At 37.1% G+C, this 20047-nt stretch overlaps 1 protein-coding gene across 10 annotated transcripts in view; it reads left to right on the top strand.

The window, feature by feature from the left end:
• The first annotated feature begins 5739 nt into the window (after positions 1 to 5739).
• LOC124131883 (cadherin-23-like) overlaps positions 5740 to 20047 on the top strand; it is a 107124-nt gene continuing 92816 nt past the window's right edge. For 9 of the 10 annotated variants that reach the window (XR_006860738.2, XR_006860739.2, XR_006860740.2 and 6 more), the window contains exon 1: positions 5740 to 6071. The gene's annotated coding sequence lies outside the window, so the exon portion shown is untranslated. Of the gene's footprint in view, positions 6072 to 10304; positions 10469 to 20047 lie in introns of those variants that run through there. The other variant, XM_046495404.2, reaches the window with a different exon arrangement.

Raw genomic sequence — 20047 nt, forward strand, 5'->3', positions numbered from 1 at the left:
AATGGAGGGCTCTTAGCGTCATTTGCTCGTGCCATAGGCGGTGGGTTACCATAGCAACGTCTAAACAGTTGTCATATGATACGAAAAATCAAACCAAATCAAATCCTGACTTTGATGCGTGTTTTGTTTTGGCAAGAGGTAGGTAAACTTGACACGATGTGGAAATCGATGAAGTCGAAGTCGGGAATAGTTGTCCAATACATTATGGATAGAAAGAGAAAGCAGCAGAAACTTGGCAGCAGTCTTGGCTGACATGGACCAACATAGGCGTCGTATTTTGGGTTTTATTTCCTTACTTCGTGTTGGATCTAGAACAATGGGTTGGTGAGGTATTGAACAAATAGTTCGGCTGAAATGTAACTATCTTGTCATTGTAAATTATATCTTGTTAGCAGTGAAAACAATGAGAGTCGGAACCGTCGACAGGTACACCAATACATAGACCACACTAGACCAATAATCGTCTGAGTTGTTGGGTTGTGTATCAGATGAATGATCTGTTAAATGTAGAGTCAATTGTACGTATATCATGAGAATGTGTTTATGAATCACTATCAAATAGTGATGATATCAGGTGTTCGCGAATAGCTGAGCGTATCCTGTGCCACCGGGAGCACCCATCACAAACACTTGCAAAGGCAAGTCAATTCCCCTGAAAATACACGGGAACATATGGTACATGTCAAAATAGGGAATATACAAACACAAGTGCAGAACGATAATAGAATGCATTGATACAAAGTAATGAATACTGTATGTAAATCACTACCTCCATCAAGTGTCACCAATCTCGCCTTTACCTAAACGACAACGTTCACAATCAGCTTCATCATGCTGGGTCCACCTGATTAAATATGAAGCTAAATGATAAATGAAAGGATCCCACCCCTAGCCCCTTCCCCTCACAACACAAAAAAACACACCAAGAAAACAACAATAAACAAAATATAACCTCAATAGCAAGGAATAAAAATACCTTTAAAATAATATTTATTGTCACTAATAGCATCCATACACACAATCGGCGACCCGGTTTGATGTAATTGTAGGTCAATTAGCAGCCTTTCATTTGTACAACACTAATCAACTGCGACGTCCTAGCCCGTGGACAGTACAGGTGTTAATTGGTTGTCCAGGTGCCTCCGCCCACCAGTTTGTTTGAATGAAAAGAAACGCTGGACTTTCGTTCCGTATGACGTATCAAAGGAATTAATGATGAGATGTTTAATGTCGCGTTAAAAAGATAGAAAGAAAACAGCCCAATGGATTTCCTTCCGTTCCCCGGGAGTATGTTCTACCTGGTCAATACCCCATCACCACTAACCTACTTACACCCATCTAAGAAACACCACAAGGTTGGAGGCAATACCCGGTACTTTATCAATGATTATTATGGACACAGCTTTGTTTCCCAGCCACTGTATCAACCAAGATTAATCGTTTGATTAACTCTGTGTAATGTGTCCTTTCATGGGAAAGACATGCTACACGTCAATGCATTAGTAGCGAAATAATGACCATTAACGCTGTTGTTTCGCTGGAGACGAAGGTATTGGTAATAATAACTCTTGACTTGAAAATTCGGCGAAGTTCACACAGTTCCACTTGTGCGTATCTGTATGTGTCTTACGTTAAGTACCAACTATTAATGTAGAGAAACAGCAACTTTGTGATAGGGAATTAAGACGTCAGTGCCGTTGCGTTATTCATTTTCGATTCTGTTTCGTTAAAAGAAAAGAAAAACAACACCCACACACGATTACAGCGAAACCTACGCCCAGTAAGTACTGAATCACGGTTGTTTATATCAACTCAGACAAATCAGGAACCTCGGGAGTGAGACTCGAACCACGTCCTCAGGGTAGCATGATTCATTAGTCAGTCGAAGTGACACCTAGGTTACTTCCCCTTGCTTCCCTTTCCGACACCCATGGATTCAAGTCCATCCTTTTGTCTCGGTATTAAACACTCTCAGACTTTGCCGTTCCATGTGAAATCAAACAAACATCAGACCTCTACATCACATGAACATACATACCTCCTACATCAGATAATCTTTCATACCCCTACATCAGATAAACTTTCATAGAATGCAAAGTTTGGTTTTCATACCCCCTACATCACATAAACATACACACCCCTACATCAGATGAACTTTCATACCCCCTACATCACATAAACATACATACCCCCTACATCACATAAACATATATACCCCCTACATCACATAAACATATATACCCCTACATCACATAAACATACATACCCCTACATCAGATGAACTTTCATACCCCTACATCACATAACCTTTCAAACCCCTACATCACATAAACTTTCATACCCCCTACATCACATAAACATACATACCCCTACATCACATAAACATACATACCCCCTACATCACATAAACATATATACCCCTACATCACATAAACATATATACCCCTACATCAGATGAACGTTCATACCCCTACATCAGATGAACTTTCATACCCCTACATCACATAACCTTTCATACCCCTACATCACATAAACTTTCATACCCCCTACATCACATAAACATACATACCCCCTACATCACATAAACATATATACCCCTACATCAGATGAACTTTCATACCCCTACATCACATAAACATACATACCCCCTACATCACATAAACATATATACCCCCTACATCAGATGAACTTTCATACCCCTACATCACATAAACATACATACCCCTACATCACATAAACATATATACCCCCTACATCACATAAACATATATACCCCTACATCACATAAACATACATACCCCTACATCAGATGAACTTTCATACCCTTACATCACATAAACATACATACCCCTACATCAGACGAACTTTCATACCCCTACATCACATAAACTTTCATACCCCCTACATCACATAAACATACATACCCCCTACATCACATAAACATATATACCCCCTACATCACATAAACTTTTATACCCCTACCTCACATAAACATACATACCCCTACATCACATAAACATACATAACCCCTACATCAGATGAACTTTCATACCCCTACATCAGATAAACTGTCATGCCCCTACATCACATAAACATATATACCCCCTACATCACATAAACATATATACCCCTACATCACATAAACATACATACCCCTACATCAGATGAACTTTCATACCCTTACATCACATAAACATACATACCCCTACATCAGACGAACTTTCATACCCCTACATCACATAAACTTTCATACCCCCTACATCACATAAACATACATACCCCCTACATCACATAAACATATATACCCCCTACATCACATAAACTTTTATACCCCTACCTCACATAAACATACATACCCCTACATCACATAAACATACATAACCCCTACATCAGATGAACTTTCATACCCCTACATCAGATAAACTGTCATGCCCCTACATCACATAAACATATATACCCCCTACATCACATAAACACACAAACCCCTACATCAGATAAACTTTCATTGCCCCTACATCACCAAAACATACATACCCCCTACATCACATACACATATATACCCCCTACATCACATAAACACACATACCCCCTACATCACATAAACATACATTCCCCCTACATCCATGAACATACATACCCCCTACATCACATAAACTTTCATATCCCCTACATCACATAAACTTTCATACCCCCTACATCACATAAACATACATACCCCCTACATCAGATAAACTTTCATACCCCTACGTCACATAAACATACATATCCCTACATCAGATAAACATACATACTCCTACATCAAGAAACATACATACCCCCTACATCACATAAACATACATAACCATTACATCACATATACACACATACCCCCTACATCAAACAAACACACATCCTACACCACACAAACATACTTCCTCCTTAATATTCTTCGAGATATTTTGAACAATTATACAAATAAACATAAATGATATATATTAAGACATATGGTATTCAAGGGAGTGGGTGAGTTGTGTTTAACGCCGCTTTCAACAGTATTTCATTTATATCATGGCGTGACAGCTTCATGTGGTTGGAAAACACAATGTGGAGCTGGTCATATACCGTTGACACACTGGTGAACCCACGAGGAATAGGCTTTGTGCTGACAAATCAAGAATGACAATCAAGATGAATCTGGGATTCGAACCCACGGTCATGCAATTCTGTCACGCAAGGGACGCAACTCTGCACAACAAATTGCGTCGCTTCCGGCACCTGGGCCACTCGTGTCCCCTCGACGCATGGAAGACGCAATGGAGTGATTTGCGCCTTGCTACACAACATATGCTGCTGACACAAGCTTAACAACAATATCAGCCATCTATTACTATACGTGATTACCGCTCTGTCAGAATGGCATATCAAGGGCGCCAGTCGCCCCTGGCGTACCACGGGATTCTCGACAGATGGGCTACTGTAACTGGGATGGTCTATCTTAACATACATATATACACTGTTCCGTTTTTGCTATATTGTTATGAGAACAATATCGGGCCTGGTTGGTAGGCAAATCAATACCACATGTAATCTCGAGCAATTAAAAAAATCAACTGAGCCAGCAAGCTGTTCAAATGTACGTGTCCGATATTGATTGTTGAGAAAACACGTGCGTAATACAAACATGGTTGCACATACACATAAGATGTAACTTTGTGGGAATAAATCTGCAATTAGAAATATGTCTTTATATATGTACTTTTGATAATAACATTCGTGAAACCGAGTGATTATTTGTGATTGCTTCAGGCGTATAAGCATTACATATACAAAAAAACAGTCCAGACATCTGTGCTTGTCAAAACTCCTTTACACACACGCGCGCACGCACACACGCACACACACTTATTTTTGTGTTTAGATACAAAAATTTATACTTACATGCCATTTTCAGTCTGAGTCATTGTTAACGTATAAATCATGTCATGACAGGTTTGCGTTAATCGAAACGTACGTGCTGTGAGATGATAATGTTGAGATCGAGATAAATCATTTATGACAGATGTACTATCCGTGACCCAGACTATTTTTTTTATATTAGGAGCTCCGTTGATCTGAGTTTTAAATTAAACGGATATCCTTTACAAAGTTATAACACTCCACAACTAATTTTCAACCTGATAGGTAAGTAGTTAAGTCTCGGTTTTAAAGTAAAACAAAATCTCAAATCGTTTCATAACAGGGATAGCATTGATACAAAGTGCATAAATGTTGGGGGTTTTTTTTACCGAAAAACAGTCCTCCACACTACGAAATTCAAAATCTCGTCTTCCTTAATGGGTAATTATTCAAACTAATATTCCAAAGAAACTAGGCATAGACCTGCAATCACCATTATTAATATGAATCATAAACATAAATATAGCGTGTGGCCTCCTTGTTTCGTGAAACAAAGACATTAGCGTTAGCCTCGGAATCACAGTGGACAGAAAACACAACCTTGCCTTCCCCCTGTTCCCTGAATTGCTTTGTTTTAAGCGAACTATTTCGACTATGATATGTTTATCGAATAGGTAATTTCATGTGAAATACGCGTGGCTGGATTGAGATTCTACTAATTCACATAAACATCAAGTTCCTCAGGTGAACGCCCATGTGAAAGACCGACTGCAAGCCAATCCAAATCACTGACATTACACTTCAGGGAAAATGAATATGTGTCGTGGATTCTGATTGGCTGGAGTATTCAATCGACCGGTGTGCTCTTCGTGCAGACGAAAACATCTGTCGCAGTGACACAGAATGGGGTCTTGGAACCAGGTGAATTTACCTGTATAACACGATCAGGTATAGAAACGCGGGTGTGTTGGTCGAAGACATTTGTGTACTTTTACATACACTGACCCGTCAAAACACTTTATGAAGGATAAGTGTTCAGACTCCCATTTACAAGGAATCACAAGAGGAAACATTGAAGGGATAAACGGTAGAGTTACCTGGTTAAACATCACCGTGACAAACGGCGCTTTAGGCGCCTGTTTCAGCGACAGGCAAGGATACAGTACCATGGTATAACACAACGAATTAAACTGGAGGTAGGTCTATATAAGTATTATTTTAAATATATGTATGATATATGAAATGCCAGTGGTGATAGGACGAGTAGCAGTATTAAAGAAATAGCAGTCATTATCGTGACAATCATAGAAATTCTATGATGTCGCATCAGTCATAAACAGTCAAGCAAGCTTATTTGTTATTTGATATTCAATGGCAGATGTTCAGTGTAATTTCACCTATGTATTGTGTCATAAAGTTACGTGAGAGTTCGAGTTCAATTGACAGCGATGCGAACGGTTCTGGGTCGGTAATTTGTGTACGGTAAGCACGTGCGGCAGGTGGGCGAGATGTGGGGCACCTGTCATACAGGATGGCCAATGCAGAAATGAGAGAAGATTAAACTATTGTCTGGTTCTCTGCAGTTGTACACGGGGAGTTCATATTAGCATTATCTAGAAGTATTGTTGTAATTAGAGCACATATTTCAATAGAGGCTCCATCCTTTCCCTTAGCTGTTTAGCCGCGCCCAAAGATACGATCAATGCCAAAATCGATGCTAAACAGTTTGAAGCGAACCTGCGTCGGACATTGCTCAAAGAAGTAAAGACAACCAGAATAGCAAATCTAAATGGTTTAATTATTATTTTATAATTCTGTCTCCATACCAAAAAAGTAAATGTTGCAGGTATTCTTGCGTTTTTTATAAGACTATGACAAACAGTGTGTATGGTTTATCTTAAGCACACGGAAAATCATCTCTCTTGAAATTTGAAGTAGGTTTTTCTTTCTGTTGGTTAAATATTGGATTTTTATTTCAAACTTTCAACACCACAAACCTTGGCCTCTTGAAACTGGTTGATCTGTATGCTCAGGACTGAGGGAGGATATGTGTATAGCCATTCAGATTTTAGATATTTTCTTTCTCAGCTTCGGAGCTGTGTAAAGTACACAGTGAACAGTAGTAGTTCCGGCATGAATGAGATATTAATAATCCTGAAAGGCAAAGTCACTGATATATTAACATCAAGGCAGATTTATGTTTGACTGGAGGAAGTCTGTCTATGCATATTAGGAAAATATTATTTAAGAACATCCTTTTTATGAGCTAAGATATTTTTTTATGTATTATGCTATGAATATTCACTCTTGAAAGAATAGTGTTCCTTTGTGCACAGGGCAGTGCATGAAAGGATCGTTAGTTTGTTTATTTGGTTCATTAAAATTACCAATAAATTTACATCCGCTATATATTTTTTGGTATTTTTGTTATCTGTTTGACAGGTTTTTCCTATTTTACCATCTGATGTCTTTTCACTCCTCTCATGTTTTATAATTCAGTTATTGAATATTAGTATACATGTGAATATGATTTGTGTTCAGTTTAGGTAAATCAAACATTTTCTTGTCACATAGTGTTTCCTGATGGCTTTTTAATGAGCTCCTTCTTAAGCACAAAACTATATTTAATTTTTTAGAAAAAAATAGATATGGAACTCTTTTGATCGCTAAATTCCGAAGATAGTTGTGTCTGTTCCAGATTATTTCTTGGGATAATTTTTGTAGCAGTTTAGCCAGGATTTTAATGTACATTATCAATAAGTTACAAGAAAGTTATGGAAATGTATATTGTCATTGATGCTTAAAAGAAAGGGTTAATGTGTTTTGCTTCAAGTATTATTTCTGTCGGACATACTTTTATTTCTCGTTAAGTATTATGGTAAAAGGTTAAATATGAAAGAATTTTGGATTTACCCCTTTTTCTTAGAGTATTATCTGAATCCATTTTGCAATTAATTATTACATCCACATATTTTAATGTTAACGTAAAGTACAATGGTTCTTTTCAGATTTTTTCCCCACTATATTTGTTTTGGAAGTTTTAAGAACCTTAGACCAGTTTAAAAACAGTATTGCTTTTGTACTATAGGAAATAGGGAATGTCTTTCAGAAATTGGTCAAATGTAAACTGTTATATTTGAGATTACACTTTCTTAGTAAAGTATGTCCAGTGAAGATTTCAGGTTAGATTTGGTGTTCCGCGACCCATGCTTGTCATAAAAGGCAACCAACAGGATCAAATGGTCAAATTCGCTGATGTTGGTGATGCATGTCAACATATCTCAATTGCGTAGATCGATGCTCATAATGTCACTCACTGGATGGTCTGGTCCGAGCTCGATTATTGACAGATTATCGTCGTATAGCTGAAATATTGCTGAGTGCACGTTAAACAACAAACCAACAAAATCTTCTTCAAGTACAAATTCTAGTCCTGTTTCTCATTCAGTCTTTCTATTAAGTATGTGATAAGAATATCTTCTATATGACACACCATCTTTTTTGTTAATATGCTTGAAAGACATGTACTGTCATTGATATCATTTTGCTACAGTAGGCAATAAAAAGTAGCTGAATAAAAAAGATGTTTTAGTTAATTTATATTTATAGTCCATACAACACTTTCCCGTTGTTGTTTGTTTTAATCTAGTTCAGTAAGGCTATAGACAGGATATAGATCTGGCCCTCGTGTGAAACATCTTGCTGAGAGAGGTATAGGTATGAGATGTTCCTGAAGCATGTTTAGTGGGTAATGGCTGAACAAGTGCAGTTGTAGGGACGGTGAATGGCCTGATGGTGCCAACCCAGCACCACAGGCAGGAGGATACGGTAAGCGCCATCGCTACCTGTGATCAGGGAGAACGTAGACAATACCTGACTCTAACAGTCAGCCTTCTCTCATTCTCAAGAAGTATACATGCAGTTGACTTCCATTAAGTGGTTAAGGACTGTGTCGGTACGTATCTGATTTGTTACCTGACAAGGTTGTTTCCAACTATTTGTCATCACTTTGGATATCATTAACACACAAACACAAGGTTTAATTAAAACAGAAACAATTATACAATAATTGTACCTGTTTTAAAAGAAGTTAATAATTAAGCATATTTACCATGTTTATGTAAGATATGTTTGATTGCCTGTTTAGATTTTCAAGAAAAAAAAATTACAACATGCTCTCTGTTACTGGTACCACTGAGTATGTATTTCATGATACCCCATGCACTCAATGCATTTTCTGCAGTGTGCACATACTATTACAGACCAAAATAACAAGAAATTCTTTCTCAACCACCTCAGGAAAAAACAGTTGAAGTTGTGAAGAGGGCTATCAGTGTTTCAATCACATTACTTGTTTATCCCACTGGGTAGCCATTCTATAGATGTGATTACAGTGTACAGTAATGTCCTTTGTCCATGAGTTCCTGGTGCCAATAACCCAATGGAAAACTGGTGCCATCTGTCATTCATCTCCTTGAGTTATCACTCCTGTTTTGTTAGTGCATCAGTTTTCTGGTGTGAGTCCTTGTTATGTGGGGTGGCCCAGTGGTTAAAGCCCTGTCTCGTCAGACAAGTGACGGTTTCATTCCCAACATTGGTACAATGTTTGAACCCATTCTCTGTGCCCTGCTGTGACATGGGTAGGTTATTCCCCAAAGCAGAATAAGACCACCCTTTTCTTTTTGACCCATTTTCTGTAATGATTAGGCTTATTTAAGTTATAATTCTCTGAATCAAATTTCAACCACAAGATATGTTTCTCTTGAATGAAGTGTTTTAGAGGGTATATCACCAGTGATTTTGCCGCAGACAATTATCCTTAGGACAATGTCATGATTATTTCAACTTTGGATAGGACATTCTGCTGTATCAAATCCAAACTTGAAAACAATCTTTAGGGACAGTCATGGACGATAATCAATGTCCTAGAAAATGTATAATCTAGAAGCCTGTATCACTGTTACAAACACCATATTCAGTTACTTTCCTTTATATATATATCTATACAATATATATGCTTATCATAATAGGCAACTAATGGGATCAGGTGGACAGGTTCAATGACTTGATGCATGTCATCGTATCCCAGTTGCGTGGATCAATGCTCATGATATCAATCACTTGATTGTCTGGACCAGACTCGATTATTAACAGACCACCGTAATATAGCTGGAATATTGCTGAGTGGGGCGTTACTCAAACAAACAAACAAACAAACAATATATATCTTATCAGTAGTCAATATGTGAAACTGAATAATTTTCCTTAAGGCACTAGATGAACCTCTGACAATCATCCTGGATGGAGTAGATAATGTCAGTGTCTATTATCATAGACTTTCCTTCATTGGTTGCTCGCTTGCTGATTGTCAGCTGATCAACATCGGCATTAAACGAGTGGCGTACACGCAAACAACTTGTGTTTGTTTTCCATAAGAACGGATTAAACGTTGTTGACATGCAGTTGTGACAAAACTGGTAAATGAATATGAGAGCAAAAAATCCTAATTTTATTTCCTGCGAGAATTGACGTTACAAAACCTATCTGCATTTGAACATGCAGTTCTAATGGCGTGGACAAACAGGAAGAAAAGGTTTGTAGAAATTATTTGAAATATATGTGTCCCATCCGGCATGGCATCCCACCATTTTGAACTGACAGGCTGTGACGTCGTAACTGAAATACTGTTTAAAGCAGCATTAAACTCAGCACTGTCATAAACTGATTGTTCCTTGTCCTAGTTTCTTGGTGTTTTATGTTTTTTTTCCTTGCTGATATTGTGTGTAACATGTCTTCCGGGCGTGTGTTCGTCCTGGGATAGTGTATGTGTACTAGTATGTATGGAACTGATTTATTTCTTTCCTCTATTTATTTAATTATTCAAGAGTGAAAGTAATGACCATGAGTTGTACAGAGGGTGGTGGCGGGGTATTGACTGAATATTTAACAAGATAGCTGTGAGAATATTGCTTCAACAAAGACCTGGCGACGCTGTGTGTAGAGGTTCATTGGCGATTGCTGAGATCACTTGTAGATGTCCTGGGAAAACCACTGAATGCGTGTTTTTGTGGATTTAAAGGAGTCATACTCTATGTTGTACAGACATATAAATAGCAAACGATTTCAAATGAAATTTCATTTACATAAATTAGCAACAATACTGTGTGGAAAGTCTTATTTGTCATGGCACATATATTGTAAAATGATATGGGAAAAACTTGAGAAACTGTATCTGTCAAACAGTGGCAGTATTGGGTTCAGTGAATGTGACAAGGAAGTGGGAAGGGCGGCGGTTTATAACATGGTGTTATTTAACGTAATTGAATCAGAGTTTGTGGCTTGGTTTGTTTGTTTGTTTGTTTGTTTGAGTAGTAACATGATTAATAGAAAATGATAATGAAAATTTAAGTGAAAATGAGTCCGTATCTTAGACATGATAAAGGAGGATATTAAGCATCAAAACTATATGACAGCCTTTGTAATTTCTCTTCCTAGACCCTGTCGAATGTTTAGCTATGAATATGCAGCCCGATCTCCAATACAGCTTGATAATTAACATGATTACTGCTGGTGGGTTAAGCTGTGTTCACTCAAACATATCTATAGGCCATGAGTATTTCCGTCACCCCCTGGACAGCAAGACATTGATTGAGCCCTGGCATTCAATAAGCTGTGATGTATATCAAATTCACATATGGCTTCATACAGAGAATCAATTTAACACACATTCTTAAGTTTTGACCAGAATGGTGTGGTATTGACATATATACTTGGCGACTGGAGTGTCCCTTTAAGCGGCACATATTAGATTAACAGCCATGCAGGACTAAGTAGCAAGTCACACTATTAAAGAGCCTGGGAGAAGAGCAGGGATAATGTGTGGACTGTGAGAAAACTTACAAAAAAAACCACCAGTTCATGAAAGAGCTAATACTCTTTGTGTGAGCCTGGTATTTGATATTGATAAATGTTGGTCCTTTCAAACTTAGCGTAGCAAGAAATGCGAAAAGGATATTTACTGATGTGGAAACTGTTTCCTGAATACACTTTAATATTACTTCCCTATGCATTAATGTCTCATGTTTGTCATTTTTGAAGTGATTTGAGATTTAAATAGGAATATGTTTTTACATGCTTTGCAATGGTTAGCTGTTAGCAATGAATAAATGTTCTGAAAGTTCACTAATGTTAACATTAAAGAATAGAAAACAGTTCAATACTGTATTCATTAAACAATAGAAAGTATTGATTAAATGTACTGACAGTTCAACTCTGTATACATCAAAGAATAGAAAGTATTGATTAAATGTACTAACAGTTCAATACTGTATTCATCAAACAATAGAAAGTATTGATTAAATGTACTGACAGTTCAACTCTGTATACATCAAAGAATAGAAAGTATTGATTAAATGTACAAACAGTTCAATACTGTATTCATCAAACAATAGAAAGTAATGGTTAAATGTACTGACAGTTCAACACTGTATGCATCAAAGAATAAAAAGTATTGATTAAATGTACTGACAGTTCAACTCTGTATACATCAAACAATAGAACAGATAAACTGTTAGAATTAGTTTGACAAACATCCCAATTTTTGGACCAGATGAGGTTTATGAGCATTTATCTCATCTCTATCCATGAATATTTTAAGACTTTCTTTTGATAGCTGCAATTACCACTGCTGTCAACATACCTAGTTTTGTTGTTGTCACAAACATCATGACATTATAGCACATGAAGAGCCTCTGATGTAGTGTTAATGTCTATAGACCATTTGACAAGTCATAAACGGGCATTTCTTGGATGGAGCCCTGGATGGGCGATGTCCCCACTGTGTTGTGGTCAGCTGAGGAACACTGACCTCATGTAATATACTTTTGTTTGTGTCTCTGTTTGGGTAATGAATATGTCTTGGCATGTACAACTGTCAGATTTATGACATTCTTATATGTATTTAAACTAGAAAGCTCCAAATCTGTGGGTTGTGTTCATGTTTGTTTTTTTAATCAATAATTATGATTATTTTTTTATCATGTGAAAGTATTTTTTCGTCTTATGATAAAAGATTTAGTATCTTTTTAGAGAAATTGTGATTTCTTATCCATGCTTTTGTGTGAAGGGAATATTTCTGTCAGAATATGAAGAATGTGAGTGATTATTATTTGTGCGTCACTTATTTCAGCAATATAGCAGACATCTTCCCGAGGCAAGGGAGTTAACTCACTATAAAAGTCCAGTTTCCATCCTTGCTGAAGTAAGCTGGAATTATGGAGTTATATTTTGGCTGGACTAATGAGTCTATGCATAGTCCTATTAAAATTGCGTCATGAAATTATACCCGGTTCGTATACTGCCGTGCAGATTTCAGTCGATTGTCAAAGCATGTGTATCAACAACTTAGTGTCAATCTTTTCTTGTTTTTAATCAAGCTGGTCATGCGATTTCATGCACTTCGCAAAGTAAGACCCGTTATATTACAATATAGATCTTAATTATCGATCAGATCATCATCACTAAACGTAGCCATTTTGGTTGATTGAATGTACTGATTGGTCAATATGAGGGACATAGAAGGGACTGAACTCATAATAGCCACTGGTGGGGCTACAATTGAGCCCAGAGCCCGGCAAGCCTAGTTCAGCAAGGGCGGAAACTGGACTTATAATGTCAGTTAACACCCTTGCTTCGGAAAGATGTATAGCAGGGGACACCAGGAATGGGCTTAACACATATTACCCAAGAACCTTAGTGTGACGAGCAAATACAGTAGCCACTAGGCTACCCCACCGCCCTATGAAGGAAAAACTGTATTCTATTGTAATCAAGGCCTTAGCACTGTTTTGTTTGTTTGTTTGTTTGTTCGTTTCTTTAACACCACACTCAACAATATTCCAGCTATATGAGGGCGGTCTGTAAATAATCGAGTCTTGACCAGACAGTCCAGTGATTGACATCATGAGCATTGATCCACGCAATTGGGATCGATGACATGCATCAACCAAGTCAGCGACCCTGACCACCCGATCCCTTTAGTTGCCTTTTACGACAAGTATAGTCGCCTTTTAGGGTAAGCATGGGTTGCTGAAGACCTACTTTACCCCGGATCTTCACGGGTCTAGCACAGTTTTGAAAACGTATTCATGAAGCATAATGTGACTGAAATACCATTAAGCTCCTCCACGTCTCACGTCAAAAATAATTTTTAGCGTTTAATATTTAAGTCAATAACATATTTTGGATAGATATGAAACAATTAGACTGAGAGCTTATGATATTGTTAACAATACTTATTTTGTACACTTTGAACATGTCAAAATAGCTCATAAACAATACCAACATCTCTGACTGAGTTAAGCAATGCTAGTCATTCTCTGCATGATGCTTGTACTTGAAACAATTTCAGAACACAATCTCCCACATTCAAACTGCTAGTAGTCAGTAAATTGCTTCCAAGTTTTTCGGGTCATGTTATCAAGATGTAGAAATAGGTTAGGCCTCCATAGTATGTATAGGGTAGGTACAATCTTCATGACAGAATGTGATAGAAAGGTGATTATATTGACGTGTTATTTGTGCCTTGAAACACTCGACTTTAAGAAAAGCCCCTTAAGTGATGCAGTCGAGTATTAATAGTGTTTTTAGAAAGGCTAAATTTCTCTGGCTTACATGGCCTCAGTGATAGTATCTTGTTTTCCAGTCACTTGTGAAATTGGCCATTTATTGAACTACTTTCTATTATTTAACGGTTGTTGTCAAAAGGTGAAACATTATCCTTAGGGAGGTTAGTGCAGTGTTGGCGCGGTCAATAAGCCAAGCTTTTAGGGCTTGTAGCTAGCCTTTATGTCACATGGAAGTTAAAAGGAACTTAGCTTCTAAGCTTTTCTGTTTTATATTGCATATGGTTATGAGATTTTGCTGATTCATTGCTGTAATTGGTAAAATGTTCTTTGACACTTCTGAAGTGGTTATGGCACAGTGCATAATAACTTATAATGCACTGTACTATAATTTATAAGTATGTCTATGGGAATTATGAGACCCTATATCCGAGTCATAGAAAACTTCCATACAGTATATGAACGTTTATATTGTTTTTACAATAAAATATATTTCTATAAATCTGAAATGATATCATAATACCCACATAAAATACAATGTTACATTTCCAACTTCAGAAGCATGGCAGTGGATAAAAATGTGTCTGTTATGTATGTTCATTGGTTCAAATAGAGGTTACAGCATCATAAATGTTTCTGAACTATAAGGTCCTGATGATGCCAGGTGCATTTTGGTGGGCAGAGGTGAGCAAACCACAAATATCCCCTTATTGTGAATGTTATTTCTGGAATCTGTTCATACCTCTGTCCACAGATGTTGATGGTTGCTTACCTAGCTACCTCCCATTTACAGTCTGGTAATCGGACATCTAAGTCATGCTAAGACAAGTTAAGATGGTGTTTGGGTGACATCCTGAATGTAAGGCCCATGCTTAGGTTGTATCGTATTGTGGTTTGCTAGGTTTGGGTTGTGCAAGGAAAGAAAGAAACTATTTTGGAGTTGAAAATGCTACATTCTAAACAAAAGAATTTAATGCCATGCCTTTTCAGGAAATGGTGTGTTGAAGTTGATTAGCACTTTCACAAAGGTTTTATTTTAAAGGACCATGTTTGATGGTTGACAAGTGCTTTTTTCCCTTTTTTTCAGTTTACTGTAATAAACACTAAAGTCCTATTGCCCATTATTGAGAAGTGTTTGTAAAGGGTAAATAGTTTTAGTATCCCAAGTTGGTTGTATTTATGTTAAGGATGCTTAACACAACCACTGGATTCATTAGTGTTTTATCAACCAAAAACAGGAATATCCTGATATATTTGGTAGTTAGTGTCCACCTGTTCTTGCCTTATGTATCTTACCTGTACATTGGAATGTTCATTAGTGAATACCTGTCAACTAGGACTGCCATAGGCTACCATATAGAAGTGACCACATCAAGAAAAACTGTGTATCATAATTAATGTCCCTTATGGGAACTAAAGACTTGATCATGCTTTAGACATATTTATACATTACAGTTTAGCTTGGATACTGATCTATCGAATTAACATTACGTTGAATCTTGCATAACGTTCTATATGTATATGCCTCTAACCTTATTGTAGATTATACTTATCTGCGCAGAATGTAAAATCAAATTGATCTTATCCTGTCAGATGAGGTATCCAAAATTATACACTTGACAAGACCACCTGCAGATTAGAGAAGCACTTACAAGCTTAATTACCATCCAATACCTGTGAACGTGTTAATTAGGAAGCTCACAAGATTGATGGAGTCTGTAGTGATGTAGGAGGGATATCAACCTTGACAGGTGTGACAAGATATCAATATCATGGTGTAATCCTGATGAGTGTGAGAGGAAGGTTTTTATTGGTCAACTCACTGGCCAGCAGGCCCATATCACACAGAAGCATTACCTTCCAGCTATTTCTCCTTGACCATGTGTAACTACAGCTATAGCATGTGTGTTGTTGTAATTGATCAGTAAATGACTGATGCATGTGTGAACCCGAGAAATCTTTTTGAAGAGGTAATTTATTATTTCTTTATTCTGTGGAATGTTTTCCTTGGTGTACAAACACATCTCCAGTATTTTAACAGTATCATATTCCAACAGAACAAATTTATTGTTGTTTTTCTATCTGTCAGTGTTATGTGTTTTCAAAATCAGAATAGAAGCAGATTTCAAATACCAAGCTTAATGAATCTAGAATAATCATATATATTTGAACTACCAGGCCCCCACATAAAATATCTGATCTGATGACAATGGCACTTGCTGACCAGAAAGATTGAGCCAACATAAGTTACAACTGACAACTTTGTCATCATGATAAAAATCATAAGTGCACCCTGAAATGGACAGTTGGCAAGTTAAAGTAACTGTGTCCGGTTTTCACCATTCTTTGTTGACCTAACTGAATCTGACCTTAATATAAGTGTGTGTTTTATGACCAAACCAAATACTTTTATAACAAAATAGCCTTGGTTGTTTGTACAAGATCTGGTTCTGCCCTTCGTGTGGTTGTCCTCGTGACAAGTTAAGTGCTCAAGTACACAGTTCTGACAGTATTGTCAGTGTGGAGTGTTCAGCTATAGGTCTGTACAGAAATATGAAGTACATATACAACTCAAATAGTCAATGAAGAGATTACGGAGGTACTTTGTGACAGTTTGAGATCGAATCTGCTCTTGAGCATGAGAGGAATAGTCATAGTGCCTTCAAGTTACTTGAACATCACATCCTGTAGTAGAAACTCACATTCACAGTCCTTGGTTATGGTGCAGTGGACAGACTAGTCCATAATTATAATGACATCTATAATTTGTTATGCTCTGTGCTGAACTGCATGCTTAAAGTGCTGAACAGTAGAAAGTCTGTTTCTGAGATTAACGACAAAAAGTAGGTTTTGAGATGAGATTTGAAAATGTATTCAATGAAATTGGGAACGTGTTCCAGTAGGTAGCTGCATAGTTGGTGAATGGTTTGAAACAACAACCTTTCATGTTTCTTGGAGGTACAGAGAGTTGATGGTCACTTGATGAAGATGATTTCTTTGTGGTTCATAGAGCTTTATCAGTTCTGACAAATAATCGGGAGCAGGTCCAAATGAATGCATTTGAACTCAATTCTCTCCTGAATTTGAAGCCAAGGAATGAAGCTAAGCACAGGTGAGTTTTAATTTATATGCCCTTTCTTGGAAATGACTCAAGGTACTGAGTTCTGCATCTTCTGTATTATTGTCATGTTCTCGCTTTGAGATAAGTTCCCGACAGAGATGTATTACCTGAGTTCTCATAAGAGTTGCTGCAGAGTAGAATGTGAAGAGATAACAAAATCAAATGTAGAAGTAGTTAAGGCATTTGCTTGTCACACCTAGCACTTGGGGGTTGATTCAACACAATGTATGAAGTCTATTCTTGGTGCCTCCTACTGTGCTATAGCTGAAACATTGTTAAAAGTGGCGTAAAACCATAACTGTGGGTTAACACGATTAAGCATGAGACTTATTGAACTTCTAATACATTGCAACGGTCCATGGCTTAATGACACTGTATTAATGACATTTCAAACATCAGCTTGACATCAGTATGGCATTAGACTATCGACAGTTTCAGTGGATGCAATAAGTTAAAAAAAGTGGTGATTATCAACAACAACAATCTCCCTAGCAACCTAATAATAGGAAATGTCCCTTGTAAGAGACTTTAGACATGGGCATGATGCTGGTAGAGCCAGGAGGTTGACACTGAAGGAAGTTAGAGGTATACATCACACCAGCAAGTTACTGTTGTATCAGTGTGATAAGGGCCACACTTTTGTTGTTGTTTGCTTTACCGATATTTTATGGAAAAATACCAGTCAGTAGGTGGGAAAAAAAGCAATTAATGTTTTTTAGCTTTCTGCTCGACTACAGGATGGCTGGTATAAAAAAAAATGTTTGATGTGAGAGGAGAGCCTTCAACACAGGTGTTGCTTTAACCAGTGCAAACCTGACGAATCCAGCCAAAATACTGGTGTGCATCTGTGCATCCTATCAATTTCAGGAAAAACAACAGCTTTATTTTGAGTCCCATTTTTAATATTTTACTTCAGTGGGTCCTTGTTTGGAGAATATTTTTTGGGTGTTATATACTGTCAGCTTGTTGGTGGGGTATAAAAAGAGAGCAAATTCTGAATCCCCCCCCCCCAATTTTAACAAAATTTACAGTCGGCGGATCTGAAAAGCAAGTAAAAAGGAAAGGTGTGGCCTTATGAGTCAGGTGTTATGTTTTCATTGGTGAAAAAATCTTCTTGTTGTGGTCAACTGATTCATCTTGTTATAGTAGAACATTCATCTGTGCAGTTAGATGTAAAATATTGAGCAAATGAGGATGCTAGCATGATCACAGTAAGTTAAAACCGGATCTTTGTAACGTTCAAGATCCTCATCAGGGACTTCCTCAACGTTGCCCTCTTTCATTCAGACACTTGCATTGCTATTTTAGCTTCCTTGATAAAGGAATGTCTATACTCATAGAAAGTGTACTTGGGTTTCTGTACATTAACATGTCTGTGATAGAGATGAATGGAATGGAACTAAGACATTAGTGATGGAATTGAACCTATTCATGGTGTCTGGTTGTAGCCTATATCTTGATGTTGGTTACTCTAGAGCATTTAAGTACATCAGAGCCAAACTTAAACCTCATGCTAAATGTCTAAACATTTTAGATAAAATTGCTTTTTTTTCGTTATGTTGTCTTTACCTTTTTATTACATATGTGATAACAGCAAAAATGGCCCACAGCAAGCAGTATTAAATACTTTTTGCTATCATTAACACATGTGATAGTATGGAATAAGGCCTAAGAACATTATTGTTAGTTTGTTGTTAATACTGATTCCAAAATCTGAAAAGAATTGTTTATTTTGGGTGTGAAATGTATTAAGGCTGACATGGCAATAGTAAAGGCCTTCTTATCCAATAGAAAAGGAAATAAATGCCAAACTATTTTAACCCTATCAATTCATCTAGCCATTGTTAAATCAGGATCTGGGACAATAAGCACAAGACACACACATCAAATATAGAAATTCTGACTCTAAGTTCTTATTTTCAGTAGGGATGAAGCGATATGTTAGTGCACTGATGCATTGTAAGTTTTTTATGCGATGATACGATACACGATGTGTTTTTCTGTATTGATACAAGACGATTCACTTGCTAAAATAAATTACTTACTACTCGTTTATTGACTTCAGTCTTTTAGTCAGTCAGAAATCGAAGAATGTTTTGTAAATTGGCGTTTCAAGTTCACTACTTATAATAGCCGCTACGATCATGTGTCTACAGCTAGTGTTTCCTGCTCTGAAATGTTTATAGCAAGAAGTTGCCATGCGATTTGACATAAATATGAATATCGCGATATGTATCGTATCGTGACCTATGTATCTTGATACATATCGTATCCTAACCTTGCAATATTGTTTCACACTTAATTTCATGAAGACATTTTTGTAAAAATACCACCCCAAAAAACAATAATTTGTTCCCTAGCTTCTAACTTTTTACGTCTGATAAACAATCAATATGTTGTGACTTTATGTGTTATGACCCTATTTGAC

This window comes from Haliotis rufescens, unplaced genomic scaffold (assembly GCF_023055435.1).
Source record: "Haliotis rufescens isolate VD_foot unplaced genomic scaffold, xgHalRufe1.0.p SCAF_20, whole genome shotgun sequence".
Classification (NCBI taxonomy): Eukaryota; Metazoa; Mollusca; class Gastropoda; order Lepetellida; family Haliotidae; genus Haliotis; species Haliotis rufescens.